Source organism: Aquila chrysaetos, chromosome 17, assembly GCF_900496995.4.
Source record: "Aquila chrysaetos chrysaetos chromosome 17, bAquChr1.4, whole genome shotgun sequence".
NCBI lineage: Eukaryota > Metazoa > Chordata > Aves > Accipitriformes > Accipitridae > Aquila > Aquila chrysaetos.
Window position 1 is genome coordinate 24,785,920 of NC_044020.1, and position 27,167 is coordinate 24,813,086.

At 37.4% G+C, this 27,167-nt stretch overlaps 1 protein-coding gene across 1 annotated transcript in view; it reads left to right on the forward strand.

Annotated features, from left to right (window-relative positions):
* Positions 1-27,167, forward strand: part of LOC115352798 (potassium voltage-gated channel subfamily KQT member 1-like) — a 506,833-nt gene that overhangs the window by 104,439 nt on the left and 375,227 nt on the right. The gene's annotated exons all lie outside the window — the stretch shown is intronic.

The following is a 27,167-nucleotide window of genomic DNA, read 5'->3' on the forward strand; positions in this document are numbered from 1 at the left end:
TTCACCAGAACTGGGGTCTACGGAGATTGGGGGGGGGGGGGGGACACGACACACACACTTGTAGCACTGCTGTTCACTGGAGTGGAAAATCCCACCATTGTTAGTAATCCATGCTACTCTAGTCAAAGGAAGATGCTTTATGATTAGTCTTGGCATCTAGCTTTTCTCCTTAAAAACAAGTTTAGGAACAGTGTTGGGTTTTCTTTTTTTCTAGTGGAAGTAGTTAATCATAGGATTGGCAGACACAAAATATGACTAGTTTTCTCCACTGCCCACTAAGACAGAAATTTTATACAAATTAAATGGAACAAACTGTAAAACTTATGCTAGGTCTTTAAGCTTACATTAGGTGTGCTCAAATAAAATGGTGCTGTATGCCCCTCTTTAAGTTATTGGTCAGCACTTGCAAAAAGGGATGTTAAATCCATCTTTCAGCTTTATTTCAGTCTCCAGTTGTTCCCTCCATCTGTAGATGTCAGTGAAGGTTTTGTCAGGGACTTAATATTTTTGCGTCCTTCTTCGGCTCTGCTTGAAAAATCCAACAGTGTAGCGTGCAACTCTTAACAAAAAGCATATTTTCAATTTTTCTGTGGTTTTGGTCTGTCTCTGAAAACACTATTTATCTTTGTATTTTTATCATAACTTCCTCCTATAGCTTATTGCTTTTAGTCTTACTAAAGAAACAGTTCGCCTTATCACCAGCAAATCTATCACGTTGAGTATCATTAGATCTAGTAATAAGATAGTGATCTTGTGGGGGATAATTGAATCTACTGAAAGCTCACTAATAATGGTTTTATTACCAAGATAGTGTCCCTAGGGTCCCTAATCATCAGCTAGATCTGTTGTACCACCTGTTGTCCTTTTGCACATGTTCATGGATTATTTTAAAATACTGTTGTTCTTAATTTTTGAAAGCATGATCAGGCACTTGATGTATCATGTAAATATGCCCATATTGTCACTGAGCTAATATAGGTGTTGGAGGAAGTTGTGAAGCAATACTGGCCATCAACCAACTAGTGAAGGGAATGGTATGATAAGAGGTAACGCCACCCAAGACGAGTGGGTTGGCCAAATAACAGCAGCAAGGCTGGTCAGAGTACAGAATATTGCCGAAGGTGTTACAGTTTGCCTACCATCACTGTGTTTACATTTCATCCATATATTTGAAACAAACATAAAAATGAAGTGAGAGGGAGAGATAAAAAAGTAGGAAGTGGGCAACCCACAGTAACGTGAAGGGAGGGTGTTCATATATATATATATATATCTTGTTTCCAGCTTTCTCATTGTGCTGTTGGCTCTTGACACTCATTAATCCTCACTTTCAGGTACATCTAATATAGGTAGTACTGATGCAACTAGTTCTGTCCATTGCACTCAGAAGCATTATTAATTGCTTCAAAGAGAAATTTAGATGAGGGTCTGTAATTTATGAACGGAAAAAGGTAAAATAGTGAAAACTCAACAGACAGTAGTAAGGGCTAATCGGGTTGTATGCTTTTTGCCATTATAAGGCCTTGTGTTAAGTTACACTTTTTAGTACCACCTATTTTTGTATTGTCACCTTTAATTTCAAACTTTTTAAAAAGGCTGCTTCAGGATTTATTTCAGCACACAAAGAATTTTATTACCATGTAATGTGAAAGCAAGGCTGGCATTCGTATGAATTGGTGCCGTTATGTAGTAACCTTTTCTAAGAATTTGACGCTGCTTCTGAGGTTTTTTCGAGAGGTTGTTTTTTGGTTTTAGTCTGAACTTTTTCAGAGGATTTTTGCTCTGTTATTTTTAAGTGGGGACATTTGGCCAGTGGAGGGCACTGCACTATAACGCAATGAGAGACGGAAACTCCCGTTTCAGTTTTCAAAATCTGATTTGTCATTTCAACAAACTTACTTATAAACTTAATTTATAAGCATCTGAACTTCCCCAACGTTAAACTGGCAAGTTGCCACACTAAGGAAAAATGCTATATGTACTTGAACATCAGTTTAATGAGAAGCTTAACCAACCCCCGAATGCTCAACTTGGTATTGTGGTTACACTTTCTTTTCTGGAAAACAGACTATTGTAACAATCCACTGAAGGTTGTCGAAATATAACTAAGCGCATATATCATGTAAGCCATGCAACAAATGGTTCAGATCTGATGGAAAAGTCTGAAATAAAAGGTTGTTTTGGAAACAGAAGCTTCTACAAAAACATGACACTTCATATCATTAAATTTTTCTTAATGAGTTTTCTAATAATTTCAGAGAATTTTAGAGTAAGGATAGAATTTTTCACGAAGGAGTGAGATGACTCTGGAATGTATGGCTGCAAATATCTGTCTTGTATAAGAAGTAGTTTACAAAGAATGTCTGTTTTCAGATCAAAGTAAAAAAACTCCCATTTGTGGCTTTGTTTTACTCAGAAATTATTATTTTTCTCAGTAGCAAGTTAGAGAATGGAAATAAGGCAACTCTTTCATTTGTTATTGAAAAGGGTGCAGAGCGCTAGACTGCATTCCTAGTCTTCAGCATTGGCACGTTTTGTCTGTATGTGTGAAGATGAAATTAGTAAAGGGAGGAATCATTTTATAAAGGCTTTGTTTGGACTTTATAATTTGTTGAGATTTTCAGTTAAAGATTCATATTACAATGCATACCATTGTTCCCATCGAGCTCCATGACACTTGACAATATTGATAACTGCATTTATATGCATCTGTGATGAAAGTTTGAAAGATGTAACATTAAAGTATGTTCTTTGCTGAAGATGACAGTAGAACCCTTCTTATCGGATCACTTCAGTCTCGTTTTTACACAAAATGAAGTGCCAAGCATGGTACTTGTTTTTCTGAAAGGAAAAAAAATTGGTGAAAAACATGACGATTGCAATGCACAGAAAAGTGTGTCTTCGTCCCTTTCCATGGCATAGGTAGAAATAAATGATCAGTCATTTTCTTTTAATGTTTTTTGTGAGACTAAATTTAATGTATCTGAATCATGCGTGTACCTATTCTAGTAACAGGCACTTCATTGCGCTCATTGTGTCCATTTGTGTAAAGTATATTGAGGGAAAGGAAAAGCACAGTGATAGGACTTGGTGTCTGCAACTAAAATACATAGGTCATTTCTGATTCGCTCTAGCTCTGTCCGCAAGCCACATCATAGCGTGTGTTTTGTATTGGCAGCATTCAACAGAAAAAATACTTCAGAAACTGTATATACCAGTTGTCCTTCCTCTTTCCTTCTGCAGTTGCTGCCCTGGGCTGCTCCTGTGACAGAAAGTAAGGCAGCCCACCTATCAAATCTAACGCCCATCCCTGCTGCTGGGGAGTGTATAAGCAATTAGGGTAGGGGGGTTGAAGAGTGGAGAAAAGCTTGAAGACACCATTTGTTTTCCTAGGAGTTCAAGTTATGGCAGTGAAGGGAGAGCTGGGATAAAAAACTACCATTCTCTTCAAGGCGGGGGTATAAATTTTACTTCAATAATATCTGAGCGTTATACTGCTATCCTGAGTATTGTGCTGACAGCACATCCTTGCAAGCCAGAATCCTGCCTTCTAGTTGCAAAAGGGACTTTTAATCTCTATAGCCTACTTTCTTAGGAAGTGGTGTTGGCTGTTCCTCCTACAGACATTATTTCTGGGGCAGTATCAAGCAGAGAAAAATGCAGAAACTGGCAGTGAAAGTTAAGTGAACTCAGTGTTGTTAATTGATAGGTTGTGATGAATGGATTAGAGGAACAAAAGAGATAGGAAAGAAAATTTTATTACAGCGTGGAGAACAGTGGTGTAGTTAGGAAATGCTATTTATGGGTGATTTCTCTGGTATTTCATAATTAACAATATTATGAAAATCTATTTTAAAACTTTCAAAATAACTTGTAAAATAATATATCAATCATAATTTAAAATGACATAATTTAGTTATGATGTTTCACAGTGGAGTTTGAACCAAAAAAAAAAAATTGGCATTTCTAATTTATTTCTTCCCAGAAAGCAGGTAGACTGTCCACTTACCCTAAGATAAAAGAATGAAGATTTTTTTCTGTGTTTTTAATTGTTAATTTAATGTTTACCAAGGGGTGTTGCAGTCTTGCCTTATTTGCTAATCTCTGTGCAATCTTATTCTGGAATTACTAGTCAAGTGCTTTTCCTTATTGAAATCTAAATAATTGTTCATTTCATTCAGGTGGCTTTTACAAACATTTGTATACTACAACATAGTACACAATGGAGCAAGATATAAGCCTACTTTCAATGCATTAAATTACATTGGAGTTCAGATGACATGGCTGAATTATTGAAGCTGCTTCTGTTATATGGGATGGAGATAAGACAATGGATCATTTATGACAGTTCCAAAAACATCGCTTTCATAAATAATTGAATTATGAATCTTTCAGAATGTCGTACTGATTTTTTTAAAATATATTTCAAAGAAAAATCTTACAAGGAAAAATAAGCTCTTTAGTAAAAAAATTACTGTATACATCTTCATTTCATTATGCACTTAAAAACAATACCAATTTTGTTCCTTAGGTGAACACTGTGAGACTGCTGGTCATTCAGCTGCAGTAAAAGTACAATGCACAATTATCTCCTCCTTATTGCAATTTTTTCTGCTAAAATCAAACTTAGCTATTTTGCAATGAGCAGGCATCTCCATCTAATAAAACTAGCTTACTCTGTACAAGAGTGTTCACAACAACAAAATTAGTATTAATTTGAGAGATTACACTACATCTGCTTAAGACTATTTTCTTGGGTAACCCTATCAAAATTGAAGAAATGTATTCTAGGCCTGATATTTCACTCATTTCTGAATGTATATAATACTTTGTTTTTTATGTAGATAACATTTTGTGCAAAGTTTTAAAGCAGTAACCAAATGCTCATTGCTAAATCAACACACAATTTAGCTTAAATACGAGTTACCTCTATTTCTGTGCCTGGGAGGTAACAGACATTGTTGCAGCCAATGTTCTGCATTGCAGCTAATGTGCATCTGTGTTTGACCCTCTCAACAGGGCTGATACGTAAAAGCTTGATAGATAAAATTGTTGCTTTGGTCATTTGACTACTGCGTTAACCTCTGTGCTTGGAAACTTTATTTTAATAAGTTACTCTAAGGAAATTTCAGTGATAGAAATTCTTTAAAACCTGGTGGTTCCTCATGGATTTTTCAGCTGACGCTTTCACAGCTGCACATGCAAAATCTTTCTTTTTATAGGCAAAACTTGATTAACTCTAAATGGGACAATGAAAGTTACTTTTCAGGTTGGATACACTGAAATAGATGCCAGACAAATACAAGTGCCAGTTGCTTGTCTGCTGCTTTTTTTTAGTGCACTGTAATTTGGAGAAGCAATTATACTCTTTCTTTTACCTCAGATTAAACCCCCTATCTCCAGGGCTGTTTTTCCCCATCACCCAACAATGCTTTTAGATGTTATCACTATGTTCTCCAAAAACTTTGCCCTAATTGCTTAGCTGTTTGTTTGTATTGCTAAGACAATTTATCTCTGGTCTCTGGGTCAAAATGAATGTATCAGACCATTACAGTACAGAAAGCTTAGTATGTGGGCACTGAAGCTTACAGTCATTGCACGCTATATTGAGTTCTGTTCCTCTCATTTCACATGGCTGTTTTGCTTCTAGCATGCTGTAATGGCATTTTTCATAAGTTCATGATACTTATCTCCTCTGGTTTACGTTAGACTGCCTTATACCCAAGGACTAGCGAGAATAGATAATCTTGATGGCTTTTTTTTATTTAGTCAGCTGTCTACAATATATGTGGTGCTCATTAGTATTAAAATATGTTGGAAAACAAAGCTCAAAGAGCTAATAAAGCTGTTCTTATGCTGATTTCTCCTACTTCAGCAATTGCTGCTGAAGGATCCCCTCCAATGGGTTCTGTGACTTGTCCCTGTAGTAATGCAAATCCAATAATACAATGTAATTGGTATTTGTTTTCTTGGACACAACTTTGCTAGAGGTTTCCACATGTTCCTATGCTTGCTTAGCTATTTTGTTATTTTTTAAAAAAATTACTTCTTAACTGAATGTGTGGAACTTGCAGCATTCACCAGGCATTTCAGAAAAACCAAGCATGTACTACCCTTGTATTTAGTTCTCCTCTTACTCTTTCTAGGCTGTGGCTGCAGTAAACTTTATACATCTTCATCTCAGATTTTCATTATTTGTGGAAGTTCATATGCTTTCTCATCTTGACAAAGAATTAAGTTTGTTTTTAAAATGTAGGAAAAATTGGAATTGGATTTGTATGCATAATCTGTTATGTCTAACTTTGAGTGAAAGGCTTCTATTAATCTCATGTTATCCACCTGCCAAGCTCTGCTTAAATTTTAATTTAGAAAATGAGCCTGTTAGGGTTTAAGTTAAACAAGTACTGGGCAAGGAGAACTTCCTAGCCAAGGAACTGCTATGGTACCTTGAGGGTTTTGACTGCAAGCCCTTTGTTTGCCCCCCCTTGGCGGGAAACCCAAGGTCAGCTCTAAATAAAATACGGTACAATTTATTAAGCTAGTTATCCCTGCTGCCTCTCTACAGCACTGCTGCTGTCAGGGAGGGAGAATTGCATTGTGACATGAACTTTGATGTCTCGGCAGCAGGAATGGGCTGAGCCTGTGCCCTCTTCTCCTGATTCCCCTTTTCCTCCAGCACCACAGGAATAGTGGCTGTCCCTGAGGACGGGGGATCGATTAGGTGCAGTGTTAGGTGGTGACTGCGGGTCCTGTCGATTGTGGTAGAGAGGTGGACAGGAGATGGGGAGCTCATGCCTGAAAAGAGAGGAGAATAGATGCAGGGCAAACAGCAGCAGTCTGGATGAAGATTAGAGACCCTCATTCTTACCCAGAGCTCCCTCGCACATCTTGCTGACCGCTTCAGAGTTTGCTCTGGCTCCTCTCAGCTCCCTTCATCATGCATAACCACCTCAACATCTCATTAATGCCTCCAGTTTCTCCTCTTCTTTGTGGGGTGGGAGTAGTGTGTGTGCATATATCTGGAAAACAAAATTTGATTTTTCTCATTCTGCTGAGAAGTCTTGATTGAACTCTGACTTCTATTTAAATGATCAAGCGTCTGAGTTTTGTCTCTCTAGCTGGTCAAGAATCTGAGTTTATGCATCCTCAGAGGGCCTTAAACTTTTCCCAGGAATAATGTCTTGCATCTGGAAAACTGGGAGAAAAGTCTTTATCTTTCATTATCAACACATCTCTTCAGGAATGTTGCAGCAAGTCCCTGCTGTGCAGATGTAATTGATAAGCTAGGATGCAGGGGGTATCCCCATTGCCTTCAAATTTACTCATTTGCTACAATGAGCAATCGGCCCTGTATGTAGTTGATTAAACATAGGTTTAGAGGCATAATCATGTAGGTAGCTATTGGATTTCTGTGAAACAAAGTCTGTGACTCTGTCTTACAGAAGTCTCTCTTTTCTATGATATTATGTTACACCTTTTTAGATTTCTTTTGTTGTTTGTTTTCCCAGTTGTGAAAGCTCTTCACCAACCTGTGTGCTTAAACCCCTGCATATTGGAGTCTAAATTTAATTTTATCACTCATGCATAGTATTAAAACCTGAAAATTAAGTCAGAATTATCCTCCTGCTTACTTTACAGCAAGTCTGTGTGTGTGATGAGTAAACACACTGTGGGTGGCCTAGGGTAAAATAAAATTTAAGTGCTTGTTCGCAAGGGCAGCTTTCTTCACCTTCAATAGATAAACACCTAGACATGGTTTAGCAGATTTTACTAGTTGGTTTATTTGACATGAGAAACAAGTATCCCACAGATGAGTGTAAAACTTTTTTATTATTATTTTGGTATTTTCATAGGCATATTGTAAAATTTTCTGAGTCCTTTAGTGCTCAAAACATGAGTCTTATTTTTGATGTTTGGATTAAAGACTTTGCCACAGTCTATATCTCAGACCTCTGTAGCTAAATTGGAAATTACAAAACCAAAATATATGCCTTTACCTTACCAATTTAGTCTTTAGCTGATAAGTATTACACAATAAAAGAATAGCAACTGAGAAAAAAAAAAAAATCTTCATAGTATCACAAAGTTGTCCTCTTTTTGAATTGTATCATTTGAGCACCAGTAACGAACATTTCTAAAATCTCTGACTTCAGCAGAGGAATTGTGATGCTTTAATGCATGAGCTAATGAAGAACTGGAGCTGTGACCAAGGTTATTTAATCTTATCTTTGCCTGTTCCTTGTTCAGTAAGTGCTTATCTCTTTCACAAATAGAAGAGGCATGAGCTCATTATAGAATTTGCTATTCAAGACATCACCATTCCCCTCACTACTTGTCTGAGATGGCTTTTCTTCTTCTAGCACTGTCTGAGCAAGGTTAATAGAAGTATCAAAGTTTGACAACAGTTAGACTTCTCCCTGGGTAGGGGTTTCTGCTTGTTCATTGGTTTTAGTGTTCTTGTTTGGTAACAAAGAAATAGCGTAGAATTGTCTGACAACTCAGGTGGGTGACTTCACCTTTATTTCGGAAATATCCTTCACAGTAGTAGCCACAGCCTCCTTATCTCCCCGTTTTAAAATGCCTCGGTTTATTGGGGGGTAGGAAAGTGAAAGAAGCAATTTAAGTTCAAGGTCTTCTGGTTTACACTGTTAGTTCTCATTTGAGTTCTTTTATTTAAACACATCTGGCCTGTCTTGGACTAGCAACCAGCTGTGCACTGGCAGGTGAAATCTGTAGTCCTGCTGCCAGAGCCAGCACTGGAAGGCTGGGGAGTCAGGGAGAGATCTGAAGAACTCCTTGATATGGGATATTAGATTGGCTCGTTCTCGGAGTGCGGTGGAGTAACTTCTCTGTGCAGGCTCTGGACTCAAATTATTAAATGGATTGTAAACCACAGTGTTTACACATTAGCTTGTGCTGGGTGACTGAGCTGCAGTCCATGAGCTATCTGGTTGCAGTCCCTGTGTAGGCAGGTTCTGATTGTCATGCGTTTGCCTGTATCTGCTACAAAGGTATGACTTCAAAGAGGACTCGCTGTGCGGAGGGATTGGGACTACTGCACAGCAACCTGTGGAAAAACCCCTTTTGTACAAATACAATCCACGAAGTCCAAATCACAAATGGGAAACAGGTTGTTTAGTTTCTCCTTTGACGTTACTGGAGTATATAAATTTTGCAATCCTCAGTGATACTATGAGTTCTGCGAACACATATTTTTCTGTCAGTGAGATATTCTGATAGTCAAGTTTAATCTTCGCTGTCTTAAAATCAGACTGTTAGTTTTGAATAACAAATTAGCAGACCTCATCTTAATTTCCTTCAAATGATTATGGACATATAAACACAGTGCTTGATCACTACTTAGCCACTTAATACTTATCATGTTTGTTGTAATGTTCTGTCAACTTACGTTTTCTGCAGATCCCATCTTTTTCCTCTCTTGTGCATGCCATTTTGCGTAATATTTATGGAGCAAAGTGAAAGACTTTCTGTCTTTAACAGCAAAGGACGGTAAAAATTGTTCTGGTATTAATCATAGCTATAGGACCCTTAGCATTTTATTCTTTACTTTAACCACCTGACTTTTCTGATGTTCCTTGATGGCAATCATCTACAAAAATTTTTGACGTATAAAGCAAGGTTAAGTTTTGGCTAAACGAATTATTAGTTTGAGACAAGAAAAGAAGAAAACTCTGGCATAAGCAAGTGTTATAAAAATATTTTTTTTACTTTTCTGTTTGTAGGTCAAAGTCAAAAGAACTTTCAAACTTGGATGTATTAAGAAGTTTTTGGGGGCTGGGAGTTACAAGACTAGATGACTGTGGTTTTACCCACACTAGTACCTATATACAGTAAAATCTTTTATGATTATAAAGACAAGAAATGAACATTATCTTAAGGAAGGTTCTTGTTTATGTCTGTCTGTTCTTAGTCAGTAGCACGTATTTAAAACAGTATCTCTCTGGCATGAAAAAGCTTTTATTGTCTAACTGTTACAGAGAATGATGTTTTCCAAAAGCACAATTGTCAAAAGTATGCGTGTAATGTTGTGCTGTAAGTATTTTTAGGGGGAGTAGTAAATGATGCTGGTGATGTGTTTTCTTTCGGGGAACAAATACTTTAACACATTGGCAAAAATTCAAGTGAATGACGGTAGAAGGGTAGAAGTTTGTTGTTGATTTGCCAACAAAAATGAGATGTGAACTTTGTGAACTAAAGGAACATATGGCCACCTGACTGAAAATTTGAGTCTGGTTTTGTTTGTGCTTTTCTCCTTTTCCTTTACCAAGAAATGCCCTAAAAGCATTCTGTATCTTTGCTTAGTTTTTTTAAGTTCCTTAAAGAAAAAAAAATAAGCTAATTAGTGAGATTCCAAGCTATACTATGTACTTACCTTAGCCATGCTAAAGGAAGAATGTAAATTCTTACAATCTGTCACCGTGGTTAGTGTTTCTTCTCTACTTATGTCCAAACTTACTATGCTCATCGAGACAAGCCTTATCATATGATCATGTCAAATGCTTTTAAAAGTACAATTGCTGTAGCACTTGTAAAGGAGGACCATACTTTCTGATCTTCATTTAATATACTACTGAGCTTGATTATTCCATGGTTGGGAAGTTCAGTCTCTACTTCATTTTACCCATTTGTAAAAGTACAGAGTATGTACCTCAGAACCTTTGAGGTTTTCAGTTGAAAATGACAGTTTAAAAAAATCACTAGGTAATACTCCTGTGAAAATGCAAACAAGCACTTTTTTACCAATCATGTATAAATGTCCATTTCTTTGTATGAAGATGAATTATTTCTGTTGCAAAGGAAGATTGGTGACACAAACTGCTCTATCCTTTGGAGCAGAAGCTTACTCTTCCTCTGGAATTTTTAGGTAACAATGATAACTGTTGAAATAAAACACAGGCTAGTGTAGCTTCCCAATGCTTTTTTTAATATTGCTACTTTCTTTTTAGAACTGAATTAAGAAACACGATGCAATAGGACTAAAATGGGAACAGAGAAGGGAAGTAAAATGGCCTGTGAAAAATCGGTTGTTCAGTAACTGATAACAAAAGAGGTTTTTAAGAAAATTCTGTTGAGTGTCAATAAACAAAAGGAGTAGGGAGTGCATTTACAGGTGAATTATAGTAGAGATAAATGGAATGTAGGACACTTTGGACAAAGAATAATAAAAAGCCACAGGTGTGCTTATTTGGGGGGGTTTGTTTGTTGGGGTTTTTTTGAGCTCACACAGGTTTCTTACAGAACTCACATGAGGAGGATGAATTGGAAGCAGTTTTTCTGTTTCTTTTTTATCCTTCTAGAAGAAAAAATGATATGTGGAGCTTTCTCTAGGTCTAGTTTTGTGGAAGTTGTGGCTCAAGAAAGCTAGTTTCTGCAGGTAAAAGAGCTGTCTTGTTGGGGATTCTCCAAACACACTTGAGTAAATTAGGGCAGCAAATTGTTGGGAACTTTGATGTAGTTTAAAAAAAAAAAAAAATCACATCAGAAAGTAGAAGCAATATTTAAACCAAGAACCTACCATCAAGACTCTTTCTCAAAGTTGTGAGTAGAATCCTGTGTCTCTCACCAAGTGCTTCATTTTCTTTCACTAGCTCCTTTCCAGGTGGTCTTACTGATATGTTACAGAAATCCTGACTGTTTCTCACTTTCATGGCTGTGGTTTCACAATCAATTTTAAATGACCTAAGACTGTGCTGCCTCCAAAAAGGTTTCCTCTGGCTCTTCCCTCTGCACTCCTGCCTCTCTGCTTCCACATTTTCCCTTTTCTTGACACTAGATATTATCTGGTTAAATACCTGCAAAAGACCCAGTAGAAGAGGCTGAGAATATAAAAGGAGAAAAGAAATCCTTCATTAGCTTGGGACAATTCCTTACTTTGAGAATATAATGAAAACAGAATGTTTTCCGTGTTGGGCTTTAAAGGTTTATGGAGCTACTCTTCTTAATTTCAACTTCTAAAATTCTTAGCCTTCTTCTTTCACTTTACATATGGTCACATTAATGGTATGGTCAGCCTTCTATTTGCCTATGCCTGAACTGGGTCACAATACACTGATTAATGGATGCTACTGAGATGACCTACAAAAGTATGTAAAATTCAGGCTGATATACCTTCCTATTCCGTATTTACAAAGTTCTGTTTAAGAATAGTAATGTGAAAATAAGCAGTTGCATTTGAAGCCTGTATCCTAAAGCATCTTGTTGTATTTTCACTTAAACATCAGCAGATGTTTAAGTACAGTGTACACTTTAAGGGAAATAACTTTATATCCACTGAGGGAGTGGGAGACAAAGCAGCAACAAAATAATACATTCAGCTACGGTATCCTGCATCAGATTTATCCGCATTCAAGAATGGTAAGACCATTTTATAAATTCACCAACTAGGGTATTTTAAAGATAAAAATCTAGAATAAAAAAGTTCCATTTCAGAGAGTTAAATCGGACGTTTGGCCAAAATGGAAACACTGCTCAAAAGAGAGAGTGAACAAATAGGGATGTGCCAGGATTGACTGGACAAGGAGCCTAGGCTAAGGAATAATATGTGTGCAGGAGGAGGGCCAGGAGTTAGGAAGAAGACCCATTCAACAATGCACTGAGTGACAAGGAGTATTCTGCATATTTATTAGACTTAAAATATCCCTCTTTCCCCACACCTCTTCTTTTAAGCAGCAGTGGGAGAGAAGCTGTTTTCCAAGGCAATTTCAAGGTACTTCAGTCCTGCCTCAGAAAGTATTAACTTTCTTCTTGAATTCCTGTTTATCTTCTACACAGCTTTAAGATGCAGTTTTGCTCTGCCGCAGTTTTTTGTTTTATCTTAAAAGGCCTGGGGAGTTCCATGCTTCTTCACAGCCCACTTGGACTTGCCACCTGGCCCTGTTAATACTTTCTTTGTGCCACCTGCTTCCCACTATAATAGAGGCTGCTGTCTAACAAGCATTCATTTTTAGGATGCTGGTGTTTTCAGGACGGGAAGAAGGATCCTTTACTCTTGCATTAAACAAGTTTTTTTGTTTTTTTTAAAGGTCAGGTTGAATTGAAAACTATTATTTTCCTCCTGTACCCCTCCCTACTATACCTCAGCAATAGTAAATTCTTCACTACCACCTATGGCTCTCTCCAGGGATGAAAAAACACATTTGGATTTTTTAAGGACATCATGTTGCATTGGCCATGACCAATGCAACAGAGGAAAATCCTTTGTTTCCTCTGGCAACAGAGGAAAATCATGTATGTTTACTGATTGTATCGTGCGCTTCCCATATCTGCAGATAGTTGTTGGCATGGAGGTGTGTCACTGAGTAGTGTCAAGCTTTATTTTTGCTTCTAATTATAATCTGCTTGCATGTATGTCTATAGACGCATTTTTAATTTTGAAAACTGAATACAATGCTAGTATCTGAGAGTTGTGTTTCCTGTGTTATGACTGTGGTAGAACTTTCTGTGTTTGTTCCAAATCCTATGCTGTGGATGGGTACATATACCCCCTCTGCAGAGCTTCTATAAAAGTTCTCCAGCTAAAATATAGGTGCATGCTGAAAAATGACAGGAAAATAGTGTCACATTGTTCAAAGAGCTTGCAGATCAGGTACGAGTGTTTTGAAAGAAAATTTCTGAGTATCAGCCTTTCTAAATTAACTAGGCTTTTGGAAATAAAAATGAGTGATACCTGGTTTCACTATCTGTTTACAAATTTTGCAAAGTAGGTTTGTAGATCATTCTTGTAAATGATCCATAAGGGAAAAGTCAGTAAGATAATATTTAGCCTAGTTATATTCAGTGGTGCAACAGCAAATTCTTTCTTCACCCAATGTAGGTATTTCTGAAAAAACGGAATGGGAAATTGCATATAGGTTTTTTTTGTGTTGTTAAACAAGTGCACTTTAAATGTACTTGCCATCTAAATGCATTTGACTTTGCATATGGTGATAAAATTATATATTTCATCAATATTTTGCCATTGCTGTCTCTACAAGGTAACGCTTTGTTCTTCCTTTTCCTCTGCTATTCATTTTGATCTTCAAATACAGGATGGCTTGCAGCTGAACAACCACAACAACCACAACTCAGTGAAGCTGTAGTCACTGCATCCCCACTATGTTCATGTTCAAGGAAACATCTGAAAAAGTTGCTGCTTCATATATTGTAACATGTAATACAGAACAGAGCACTCACGTTACTGGGAGGTGGCAGGAAGAACAAGCTATTCCTTCTCAAGGAGAAGCACACATTCACTTCAAGGTTAGGTTTGGAACATTTTGAAAAGCACATTGTGGCCCCAGTTAGAATAACTGTACTAGGAGTGGCTATGAGAGGCTGGAGTTCATGAACTTAAATGCTTCCAGCTCAGTCAGTGTAAGAAGCCTGGAATGTGGTGATATCATGGGCAGTTTTGCCAAGTGACTTACAGAAGTAACTTTTTGTTGTTCAATGAATATTGTTTTCAGAAATCCTTTCATACTTTGTGACATCGCCTTTAGATGTATTCAGCACAGAGAACCCTCAAAAGCTGCCACCCCGGTACTCTTTCCTAAGGTATAAGCTGGTATGCTTGATTTGCTGTTGTCCATTGCCTGTGACTTTCAGTCTGAATTTTTTGAAAGAACTGGACACAGGAAAAGCAAATAAATTTGATAACTGACAGTAGTATAATAGTTGAAGTATAATCTCAAAACCACCTCTTTTTTTTTTTTTTATTACTGCCTTTTAATGATCCCTAAAGACATACCTCTTACCTATGGACCATTTTGGTGCTAGACAATCTTTGTTTCTTGCTGGATTCCTTAGAGCTTATCTGCTTTCTTTTGGCAAGTGACTGCGTATGTCAGTCACTAATCTTGTTAAACTTTGAAAAAGAAAATTAGACTCTCATTTTAAATGTAACACCATTTTTTTCCCGGTACATCTTTCTACTGCATTCCCCAAACATGTTTAAAAATCTACAGGGTTTTGGGTTTTTTTGTATTTTCAGTCACGCTGATGCTTCATTTCTCTTTTACAGCAAGCTAGCCAACAACTGTGATTCGGATCATGTTGTGAGGTAACTTGAAACCAAAAGTCTGTGCACTGCCAGCAGTGCTTCAGTAGTATCATGAAGGTCAGTGTAGCTACCTGCCCAAGTGTCCTCACTTTCCTGAGATGATTTTGCAGGCCCTAAAGAGGTTTATTCTGCCTGCACCACTGCCTGCACCCTAAGCAAATGCAAAGGGTGCTTGGGATGAGCAGTTAGCATGGAACAGATGAAACTAGGATAAAAAGTCAGTTGCCTGATACACCGAGGCTAAGCTCCTGGTACCATTACTCACCTTGTCTCTCTATACATCTCAGTCATGCTCCAGTGACTCATACTAACACACAAACCATCTGAAGATATTGTTAAAGTTCTTTGTTCTTTTTATTTTAACCATCATATTTTGTATAAGATGTGGCAGAAGAATACAACCTTTCCTGGTACATGCAATGTGGATTTCATTTTGAATGTATGCTCTTCAGGCTAAGGACTGAGCTTGGTTTTTCAAGAACCTGACTTTTCAGGGCACTTGCATGTAGAGAAAACAGGCTGAAATGCTCACCCCTAGTCATGCCAGGTGCTGTGAGATTTCTGAAAATCTGACTTTGGGTTATAACTAGTGCGAGTTCTTCTGAAAATCTGTCTTGAACCCAGCTGCTGCATAAGCAGGTAACCCAACAATTAGCATCTTATTTTTAAGGTTAGAATTACATGGTTGAAATTAATGAAATGCAATACTGACCTGAACTTTCTCTCTGTACACATACTAGACTTAGCCCAAAAACCTCCCACTGCCTAGAAGTAGATGCACCCACTGCACTTCATGAATAAGCCCCAGACATTGAAATGCTTCTCATGGGGCCGTGTTCATAGTGAGCTAGTCAGATATGTCTAACACAAATGGGAGAAAGAAGCACTGGAGGTCATAGAAATAAACGTTCCTGCAAGATTTCCAGCCTAGCCCAGACAAAATGTCTTCCACTGTATGAGACTGATTATTGGTTGCAATGATATTTTAAATTCATTTACTCTTTTTAAACAGCAAGAATCTTTCAAAGTAGGAAAAAACCCCCTTTTAAGCATAAATACTGCAGTCTGATAGAACCTGTGCATTTCATTGTTGTTCGTTACAAGAAATGGCAAAGAGCTTTGGGGCAAAAAGCTCCTACTTGCAAATAAAATACTCTAGTACTAACTTGGATGTTAAGAAAGTTTTCCTTTTCATTTGCCACAGATGTTGTTAAATTTTAGCCAACTTGGAATTTTATGGACAGCAAAAAGCTTTCTTTTTTTCTTTTTCTAACATGGTACTAGTTAAATCAACCCTGGCAAAGATAAAGCAAAACACTGACGCACAAGCTTGGAATGAACATATTCAGTCCCTTCTCGTGCAAAACCCAGCAGAAACCCCAAAAGAGTTATTTTTAGCTTTTGTTTTCTCCCAGGATAGATAAATGGAATCAGCTGTGACAGACATGATTCACCAGCATGAAAAAGAGACTGATAAAATCCAGAACAAACAAACAAAAGCAGAAAAGGGTTTCAGGGAAAAGGGAGAAATGGGTTTGTTTTTAGTTTGAGTCCATTTGAGTTTGCAGAGTTAGGATTTCTCTTTCTCCCACCTCTGCCCTGAAAGTTGAACAACTTTTAGACTAATAAGCAATAGGCAGGAGCAAGCTCTGTTTATGCTAGTAGAAGTCTGAAATGTACCAGAACCCTTATTATTTCTTTCTCTTGGCCCTTGCAGATATAAATTAAGGCACAGCAGGTTTTCAGAGGTATCTGTCAATGATTTAGTATTTTCTAATATGAGTGCAGAAAATTGTTTCCTTCTTTGCATCAGCAATCAAAATGTTACAGTTTGGGTATCTTTCCAGTAGCAGAAACTCGTGTTTCTCGTAAGGTAGAAAGGACATTGGGCTGGTGACCAGTAGTTACATAATTCATTTTTTTCTGTATCTTAAAGATATGCAGCTCTGATACATTTCAAGTTTAGTACAGATGGCTGGTATTAAAAACAGAGATATTGCATGAGTCTGGAACCAGAAGCTATTAGAAAACAATGTGCAGCGTTAACTTCTCTTTAAAGTACAAATCCCTCCAGCTCCTGTATTTCACCAGACATTCAACCGCCATCACTACTGGTTTCTGTTCACTGTAGTTCAGTGTGTGTAAGCTCAAATCGTTGCTTTGTTTTGAAGTTCAAGTGTCTGCATATTTCTTATTTATTCTTTTTTTTTTTTTTTCTGTGGATAGGAATTTTCTTGTGTTAGGTTATGATGAATTTCAAGTGAACTCAAGCACATTAAGGTGTTTGCATGCAACTTTGCAGAATATATTGGTGCCTGAAGATTCGTAAAGCTTTCATGGCAAAACTGTGTTTACGTTAATTCTGAATCTGCTGCCTTTGTGCGAAAGCATCATGTTCCCAGACAAGTTTCCCATGTCAGGTTTTGCAGAAGTTGTCCATTTTTCAGTTTTGTGTGGCTGTGAGACAAATAACTCTTCCTTTTTCCTCTCTATTACCTCCGCCCCCCCCCCCCCCCCCCCCCCCCCCGTTTTCTCCCATTTTCCTCTCTTTTTTTTCCTTGAAAGCAGCAATATGGAATTGGTGCTGGTGCGTGGTTTGATAAAGCCTAGCCTTCTGTGGGCAGGAGTCTCACAGGAAAGCCGTTTTGAGTACTCCTCTGAGGGAGAGGCTGCAACGCTTTATGGGCTGGGGGAACAGGAGAGGTTTCTGCGGACAATGCAGAGAGGTACTGAGCTTGTGTGCAGAGAAGGCAATTTGACTGTGTAGACCCACAATGGTAACAAATAATTCTAGGCATGACTTCCTTGCATTTTCTCCCGAAAGAGTAGAGTGAACTTCCCAGCAAAAATAGTCAGTAACTGGCTACCGGTCTATTCAAAAAGCAGGGAGTCAAACAATAAGTGAAGTAGATTATGCTCTGTATTTAGCAATCCTAAAAACTATAGGCCTTTGAAGGCTTTAGAATGAGGAGTGTTGATATCAAAGGAGAATCTTCCTCCCTAAAGACTATATTGTTAGAATTTGAATATGTTTCCCTGACAGACTTTATGTAGTGATTGTGGGCCGCCTTATGTACTGTAAAACTGTCAGTGCTGTTGTGCCTCCTAAACATTACGCACTGGTTCAATGAGAGCTTACCTGTACGCATGTTTCGGGAGTCTGTGGGTGGTAAGTGCAGCATCTGCAGATTTATGTTGCTTGATCCTTGTAATAAATGAACAGCTTGTTTTCCCTCGAGTAGGTGACACTCAAGATAACTGTAACTTTATAAATAAAAACTGGAACAAAACGTGAAGTTTCTTATGGGAATCAGGATACTACAGGGAGCGTTGTGTGTAGAATCTTGATTTCTGGTTTCTTGATAGGGACGTTTCTTTTATGCATTCTTTTTACCTCTTTAAATTATCTGGTTGTGAGGGTTTTCTCTTTCAAGTTTATGTGAATTTTGGAAAAAAAATATACTAGTTCAGAAACTTGAGAACTTTCACAGTGAAACCCTGTGCTCAGTGAGTGTGTAGGTAGAGGAAAGATATGTAACCAAGATGGTGTGTCTGGCTTAGCCAGACATGTGCAAGCAGAGTCTTCCTTATGTCATAAAACTGGGTGTACTAAATATGAGTAACCTACTGACCTTTTATCATCTCCCGATATTGTTAGGGTTTACATACCATTGAGTAGGAAAGGATGGAATAAATCTTTTTTAGAGACAGATTGATGAAAGAAGGTTAGAGCTCAGTTAATGCAGTAAACTTTGACTGTCATCATGACTTCAAATGTATTAGTTATTCTTATATGTGAGTCTTGATTTCTTATAAACTGTTTTGCCTTTTCCTTATTCACGGCTTCATGTCTTAAATGTGATTCGATGGGTCTTTCTTTAGATTGTTTGAGCTGTAGAGTGTTAACAACTGATACCTGACAGAGACCTGAGCTCATGCTTACTGCTGTTGCTGGAGGATATTGTCTTCCTGGGACTGTTCTTATAGGAGGACAATTTTATACAGAGGCCATTTCTTCCTCTCTTCCTCCATGCACTTATCTGTTAAAGATCCCTTGGAATTTTTTTTGCTTTCTCAAGCATGAACTTGGTAGTCTGGTCTATAAAGGCTTTGAAAAATGGGTCCTGTGTATCACCAATGGGATCATGTAAACAGATTATTCAGAGCATTTCTTTTTATTTACATAGCATTTTTAGTAAGCACGTAGTAGAAGAGTATTTAAGTACTCTATTAAAAATAGACTGTGAAAGGTGTTCTGTGATACTCAGATGCCACTCTGTGTAAAGTCAGCCTAAGAAATAATCTTCATATCAACTTTGTTAGGTAAAGAAAATTTCTATTGAAGGCTTGTAACAAATCCTATTCTAGCCTTTGCTGAAGATCGAGACAAGTATGGTACAGTACAATGTGTACTCCACAAGAAGGCTATGTCAAAAGATTTTGAGATTTTCTGTGAAACATGTGTGACTAAATCTTTGATCTGTATCAGCTGTCTTTTCTTCTTACGTTGATACTTACTCGTTTCTGCCATAGTGTGACCATGTCTTTCCTCACATGAAATTCTGACACTTTCAGTTTTGGTTTTGTGAGTTGAATTCTAGAAAGTTTTCCTCCTCCCTCCTTATTGCTCTTCTGAAAATAAAATTGTTTTTTAGAATTTAATGCTTATAGGGCAAATCATTATATTACATCACAAAATTCTGCTTTTAGCAAACACATGCAACTTGACAGGGTTTTTTTATATCTACATTCCCCTACTTTTTGTCCCCATTGCTTGTAACTTGATCGTTGCAGTTTATTTAAGATTTGTCCCTGAAATGTCTTTTTACCAGTAGATGGCTGTACCCCCTGGCCAAGAGCCTCTTTTAAAAAAATAGCTGTTTCATTTATAATTATGCATATTCTGACTTAAAGTCAAAGCAGTAAAAAAGCACACTGAAATCTGTCTTACAATCTAGTCCACTTGGCTTCCATGCTGTCCATGAAATCCTTTTTCAATAAGATGAGCACGTAAAAGTTCTACTCTCACTGCTATTGTAATTTAAAAACATAAAAAAGACCTACTACAGATTGTCACAGTTCTTGCAAGATAACAAATACCATATGAGTTTCCATTCTGCTCAGCAGTATAAAATAGATCAAGTTTAAGTCAGAACTTTAAGGCATAAAGTAGATCATAAGTTGTTATATAATGTAATTAAATGTTGAGATTATTCTTTTTTAAAACCATACATGGCAGTAATTTGAAAGGCACTTGATAATATTTGTTTAAAAATCTATGAAGGCAGTAATACTCAAAGGGTTTTATTTTCTCCAGTGATCATATCAACTAAAACCTTGTCGGTAAAAATGTTTCTATCATGTAGATCACATCTGCTGCCACAAACCAGAGAGTCACTTCTTCTGAAATGAGAAGACAAAATAAACACAGGAAATTGCTGTTTTTTCAGGAAAGCTTTAAAAAGAAGCTGCATTATGTCACTTCAGAAACTGCGAGTAAAATTAGCAGACTGAATATGTTTGTTTTGGTGGCTTTTCGCTTTCTTCAATAATTAGACCAGTTATAATATTACTCAATAAACCAACTCATTTTGTGGGATACAATTCTGTACAAACTGATAAAAAGCCTCTAGCAGAAAAAACGTGGGTGGAGGAAGGGAAAACTTTTATCCTAGAGTTTACATTTTCTGTATTTTTCTAGATTGCTGTAGTGAGGTGACAGTGGCAGAGAAGTATGCAAGAAAAACAAGACCCCAGTTTTTCTTTCTTTCTTTTTTCTAAAGGCCATAAAGATCAGAGTGTATGCCTTCGGAGTGATTGATATAGTAAGCCTTCTGTACTGATAGGTTCACCTGCACACATGTATAAAATCTATATACTGATACATGCAATAGGTCACTCAAATGCTCTATACAGACCACTGCATTTCTTCTTTAGGGAATGTCTTCACTGGAAAGTTAACTTGTGTTTTCACCTCAGGTTTATTCTTAATGTGCCCTACTCTAAATAGGTAGTAGGTAATAATTCTCTCCACCCATCTAAATTTCAATTTGTTTTTCTGCTTTCTTCTCTATTATGCTATTGGGGATACAGATATTGCATTTAAAATTCAACAAACAATAAAAGAAATATAGGACATGGTTTTGAGTATTATCTTTTTATAGACCTGTTGCAGCTAGCAAATACTGCTGTAAAACTGACTTGGAGCAGTAAAAGTTCCTATGGCCAAGCACAAGCCTATTTTACTGCTTTGATTCCTAAAGGGGAGTAGGGGAAAAGTCATGCTAATTTTCAAATTGAGAAATATTTCCTCTTCTGGTTAGAGCACAAAAAAGGCCACTCGGTTCCTGGGTTCTCCTCCTGACTTTGACACCGATTTGTTGCTTAGCTTGAGCTTTCTGTTTACTCAAAGGTGAGGGCAGCATGAAAAGAGCCTGTAATGGAAATAACATCAACTGTCTCTTCTGTAAAATGTTTTGAGATCTATTGGTGAAAAAAATCAGAAAAGTTATGCAAAAACCTAGTTATTATTTGAGTTCACCTTGACCAGGTAGAATAATAGTATTGTAACCAACTACAAGGAGTGCCCAGTATGACACTGCCACAAAGTTTACAAGTGCTGTTCTCATGAAACTCAAATGAAGAAAGTCATTTTGTGTGTGTGGTGGGTTTTTTTGGTTTGGATTTTTTTTTTTCCATCAGTAGATCTCAAAACACTTTACAGAAGAGACTGCTGATGTTACTTCCGTTTTGCAGGTGCAATCTGGTGCACAAAGAGGGGATGTGTCCTGTATAATTCACCCAGTGGAAGGACTGGAAAGGGAATGGAGTCCTGCTGGCCTTCCCGGCTCACAGAGGCTGTGATACAGGGCCATAGTCACTCACTATGCACAGTTTCCCTTGGGTTCATTCTTTCTATTTTTCTCCCCCCTTTTCTCCCTGCTCTGAAGACACAGCCATTCAGCAGTGGAAAAAATTATAAGGGAGTTCCCTTCCTTTCTAATTTTCAAAATTGGGCCTGTATCTTTTTCTTTTGCTTGTAAATTGTTCTAAAACTGCTGGCACTAAAAGTAACTAGACTCGTACAATGTCATTCATCTACATATTGTCTTGGTCCTCATTTGTCCTACGTAATCCAAGTAACATTCTTACTAGATAGGGTCATACCAGCTCATGAAGACCAATTATTTTCACATGGCCCTTCAGACTCCTTAAGTAGTCCTGTGGGAAATTAAAAATTAATTCATAAAAAGCAGTGGACCAGATTCCCTGAAGATGCTGCAGTGAAGTAGAGTGCATAACTTCCCTGTCCACCGCATTTACTTTTTTTCCCTTTTGTTTTCTGTGATGAAATCTGCCAATACTCCTATGAATATAAGCAGCACCAAACAGCACTTCCAAATTCTTCCCAGAGAATACTGCTGTAGTATTACAGTGTCATGGTACTGGCCCTCTGCCAAAAATCTGGCCCCGTTGTGCACAGTTCGGCTGCCCTGTAGCCCTACCTGTTTTTCCTGTTGCTTACCTACCCTCTCCATGTCAGGAGCAAGGAGGAGGATTGCAGATCCAAGGCCAGTAAGAACCTGTCACATCTCGGTAGGGGCCATACTGGGCACCAGCATAGAATAGGGAAGAGAAGATGGTACCAAACCAAATACCTTTTTGCGCTACAGCAATACCCAAACAGTAATGCATTCTGGGAGCTGTTCTGGTTCCTCAGCAATAGAAAGTGTGCTGACAAGTGGGAATATAACTGGAAAAAGGTTTGCCCCATCTTCAACTTTTTGAAAGTCCTATGTGCTCCTTTTCCAAAAGTGCAAAAAGGTCTGTGGTACTTGCTGATATTGTAGTGCCTTTTTTTTTTTTTTTAGTGGGAGCTGTGAAAAATTTCATATCACTTGGCATAAGCTTCTCCAGAAATTGACAATCAGAATTCAGGATAAGTAGCATTATCCACTCAAACCATCAGTGTTGATGAATGCACAGTGCTCCCAGCTTTCCAACACACAGTGCTGTGTACACATGGTTGGCAGAACAGGCACCGATAGCATCCGGAATATGTCCTTGATCTACGGTCATGTAGGAGAGAAGTCTTTGTACAGCCTATAGATTGTGTCTTAAGAGGTGATCTTCGAGATGGAGCTCTGATAAATATGCACCTTGGTTGCAGTGCAACACCACGCTGTCACGTTTAAGCGGTGACCCAGGTAGCTTGATGCGTGCAGTTGTGCTGTGGGTGTGCATTCTATTGATTTTTGTGGAAAGGAGCCGTGAGGAATATTATTTATCATACATGAGATGCATTCAGCCTGGACAGAGGCCGGAGTGTTTAATCTGTAATTATTGCAGAGGAGTTGCTTGCTGTTGTGTATTTGGTGGTCCAAAAATCTGTCCCAGATTCTCAACTGGTGTAAATTAATACATCTCTATTAAGTTTGGGAGTGCTGCATTAATTTACACCAGCTGGTCCGGCGTGTGAATGAGTGACAGCTTACACCCATAGCACTCTGTTAGCGGTAGCGGTGGTTGCTGCTGCTTTGTACCTCAGCCTTTGCAATCAAGTTGCTTCTGCCTTTTTTTCTCCTTGCTTTCTCAAGGGAGCAATATTTTAGACGTGTATGCCCTAAATGCAATTAATATGAGGATGATAAATATAGAAGAAAATCACTATGGTAAAAAAACTGATTGAATTTGATCAGAGAATAGCTGAGTTTCTTTTCATTTCTAGAGAGAGAGTCTCTGGTGTAAAATTTGGAAAGGAAATTAACCTTGTTATATGTTTTCTATTTCTTTCTAAGTTTGAGAGTATAACTGCTAGTACAACTATAGTGTCTTCATTATTTGTGAGTTTTCAGAATAATGTTTGACATGAGTAGAAATAATTTTGGAAACAGTGTGATTTTACATTTTTACAGGAATGGAAAATATTCTGGGAATATATTACATTTGGCTACCAGAATAATTTATTCAAGGTTGTATAATTTTTTGTAAGGGTGAATAGTGAGACAGGGAGGCCAAGATCATAATGTTTATATAGTAAGTCACCTAAAGAAAAAAGAAACACAAAAGAAGCAGCCATTTAAGCAAAGACCACCATGCTGAACAACAAATATCCCCACTGGCTGTTCTTTGAAGTCAGACACTTAATGCTTTTTATGTCAACAGAAATCAAAGGGAAGACTGAAGAACTGAACTAGAAAGGTTAAGTTGCACATTGGTCATGGCATAGTCCAGTATACATGGCAAATGTGCAAAAAATGCAGAAAAATTTTCAAGCTTTTTTTTTTTTTTTAATGAAACACTTCTGCTGAGTGACTGCATAAGCAGAATCTTAGCAAGAGCAGGCTACAACTTCCTTTTTCATTTCTGATTTAATGTCAGAGAAACTGATCCCCAGCGCTAAAGGGTCAGGAACTATTCACAGGCTAATGTATAGCTCTGTGTGAGTAAGGGAGGCACAGATTTTCTTAAATCTGTGAAGTGAAAAGCAGTGGAAGACCCAGAGGTAGAGATGTGGTCTCCTGAAATGAAGCCATTGTCATCCTCCTACACTTTAGAGTCATCAGTACTGTTTGCATTCAGAATATGTGCTGATGCAGCCATTATTTGCCCATATTCTTTGCTTAAAATGCAAGCTTTGTTTTCCTGACAAGAGTAACATAGGATGTTAGTGATGCTACTAGATGCCATATAACAAATGACAGAACTCTAAATAGGAAAAGAAAACTAGAAAATTGGATGGTTGAGACTTTAAATTTGCTACCTTGCAGCCTGTCTACATGTCTTCTAGATAGACGTTTGAAAGCATATATATTTCAGAGAGGGAGGGAGGAAGTACCATAGTTAGTTTTGCTTGTAAATTAAACCAAGTTGATGAAATTATGAAACAAGTTAAAACTGAAGAATTTTTATGATTTACAATGGATATAAAAAGACATAGCATTTCACATTCTTAATGATTTTTTAAAAACAATTACTGTCTCTCTAGTCAGAGAAATTATGTTTTGATATGCTTCATTCCTGCATAAAACAGAGCTGGAAATAAAAATCACTTTCTTTCAGAAATGTATTTATATGGTTAATTTGACTGCCTATTTTTTTGGCAATGAAATTTTGTGCTTTAAGTGTTTAGTTCTTAAAAAAAGAAACATAGCATGCAGCCAGTGTAAGGTGTGTAGTTAAAGCTTGCTTTAGTTTTTCCCCAGCTATCATAAACAACCACTAATGAAGAGAAATAGAGTATACTTGATAACTGAACAAGGTTTTGTAAATGCACATACTTACTGACGCACACATGCGTGAGTGCAAGCATTTAGAATTTGATAGTGTTCAAAAACTTAACCAAGCTGTCTCTTGCTTTTGAAAAGAACCTAAACAATATATTTGTGCCAGAATTGAGGTATCAGTTTCAATATTTGTGTTGAATCAGATCCATTTGTTAAATGTCAGCTCAGCAGTTATTGACAAGAGAATCATCACAGGACCCGCTTTCCTGGACATAGAGCGTCAGCCTGAAAGTATTAAATAACATCTGGCAGTGACCTGCACTTTGTAAACCATATTTTTGAAATCAGCTTAACATATTTTGTCTAAACAAACCAAGAAATTAAGATGCAGAGGAAAGAAAAACATTCCAGCTGCAGATAAAAATAATTGCTGAAGTACTATCAGGAGACACAGAGTAATTGCAGAAGTGTGATTGAGTGGAGGCAGCGAGTATTTTGTATTTTAACTGTAAAACAGGACATCAGAAAAGAAAACAGAAGGTCTTTAATATGGTACTATCATTAAAAAAAGGTTCGGTTAAGCAAGTATATTGTACACAGAGAAGTGCTATGTTTGTTAGAATGTGTATGGAAGGAACTGAGTATAATTAGACTTATAATAGGAGTTTTTGGCTCTGGTTCCACTCCGTTTCAAAGCCTCAACTGTTCTTGAATCCTTAAGGAATGAGTACAGCAGAGGAGAGAGCAGGCAGAATCTGTTGTAGCAGCTTGCCCACACCAGTTTGCCAAAATCTAAATAGCCCTTTAAAAAAGGCTTATTTTTTGCTGATGACATCATTCCTGCCACTGTCAAAGTGTGACAAGTCTTGGCTTGCCTAAAGAAGAAGAAAAAACCTTTCTAAAATTGACGCTGCACAGATTTAAAACACATACAAGGACTACTATAAATGTAAGATATTTATACCCTCTTTCCGTGCTATGTGTTTTCGCTCAAGGATAGTATTTTTTCTCAAGCATTTTGACTTTGTAAATCTTTGAACAATGCATTTTAAACATCCAGTTTGTTCTTTGTGATTTTGTTATGGCTGCCTTAGCTTGGACATTGCACTGTTTTAATACCAGTGGCCGCAACCTGTCTTTTTTCCATTGTAGTTAATTCTGAGATAACTGAAAATGTTTCTATAAAGACAGGAAAGCCACAGGTGTTTCTGGAGGGGATCTTAATGCATGCTTTCCATAGTACCATACTGATCTTATCTCTTTTTTTTCTTCTGCTTTCTTATTTCTTCTGCTCTGAAGCTTTATGGAGAAGATGCTTTATGAGTGTATTTTTGAACATGCATATTATTTGCCATTTTAAGCATCATCACCAGCTGTGAATTGTACAATGAATAATTAATGTTGAATGGCGACCTTGAACCTCATAAAGCTGATTAGTAAGACAATGCATCTGGGAGAACAACTTTAAGACCGTGCTTGTAAAAGAATATCAAAACAGCTTAACACAGTAGGGAAAAGCCCCCTGGAGCCCTTTTAAAACCAATTGCCTACAAACACTTCTAAAAAGAACAACTCCGCAGTGGAAAAAAAGCATGTATAAAAATCCTATGAAGTTCAGAAAATAAAACAGCCTTTATACTTAATTGCAACAGAGATATTTGCAGTTAAACACTGCATAACATTATATAGAGGGTATGGTCACCCAGAATAGAGCATATTTGTCTTCTTTCTAGTTCAGATTGTTACGGCACAGTTGTTTTCTAGTTCACTGGATTCTAAACTCATTCATAAACAGGGACAGTACACAGCTTCACTGATACTTCAAAGCAGAAAATATTTGCCCTGGTTCCTTGTTGCAGAGGCTGTTGACAAACTGCTTATAA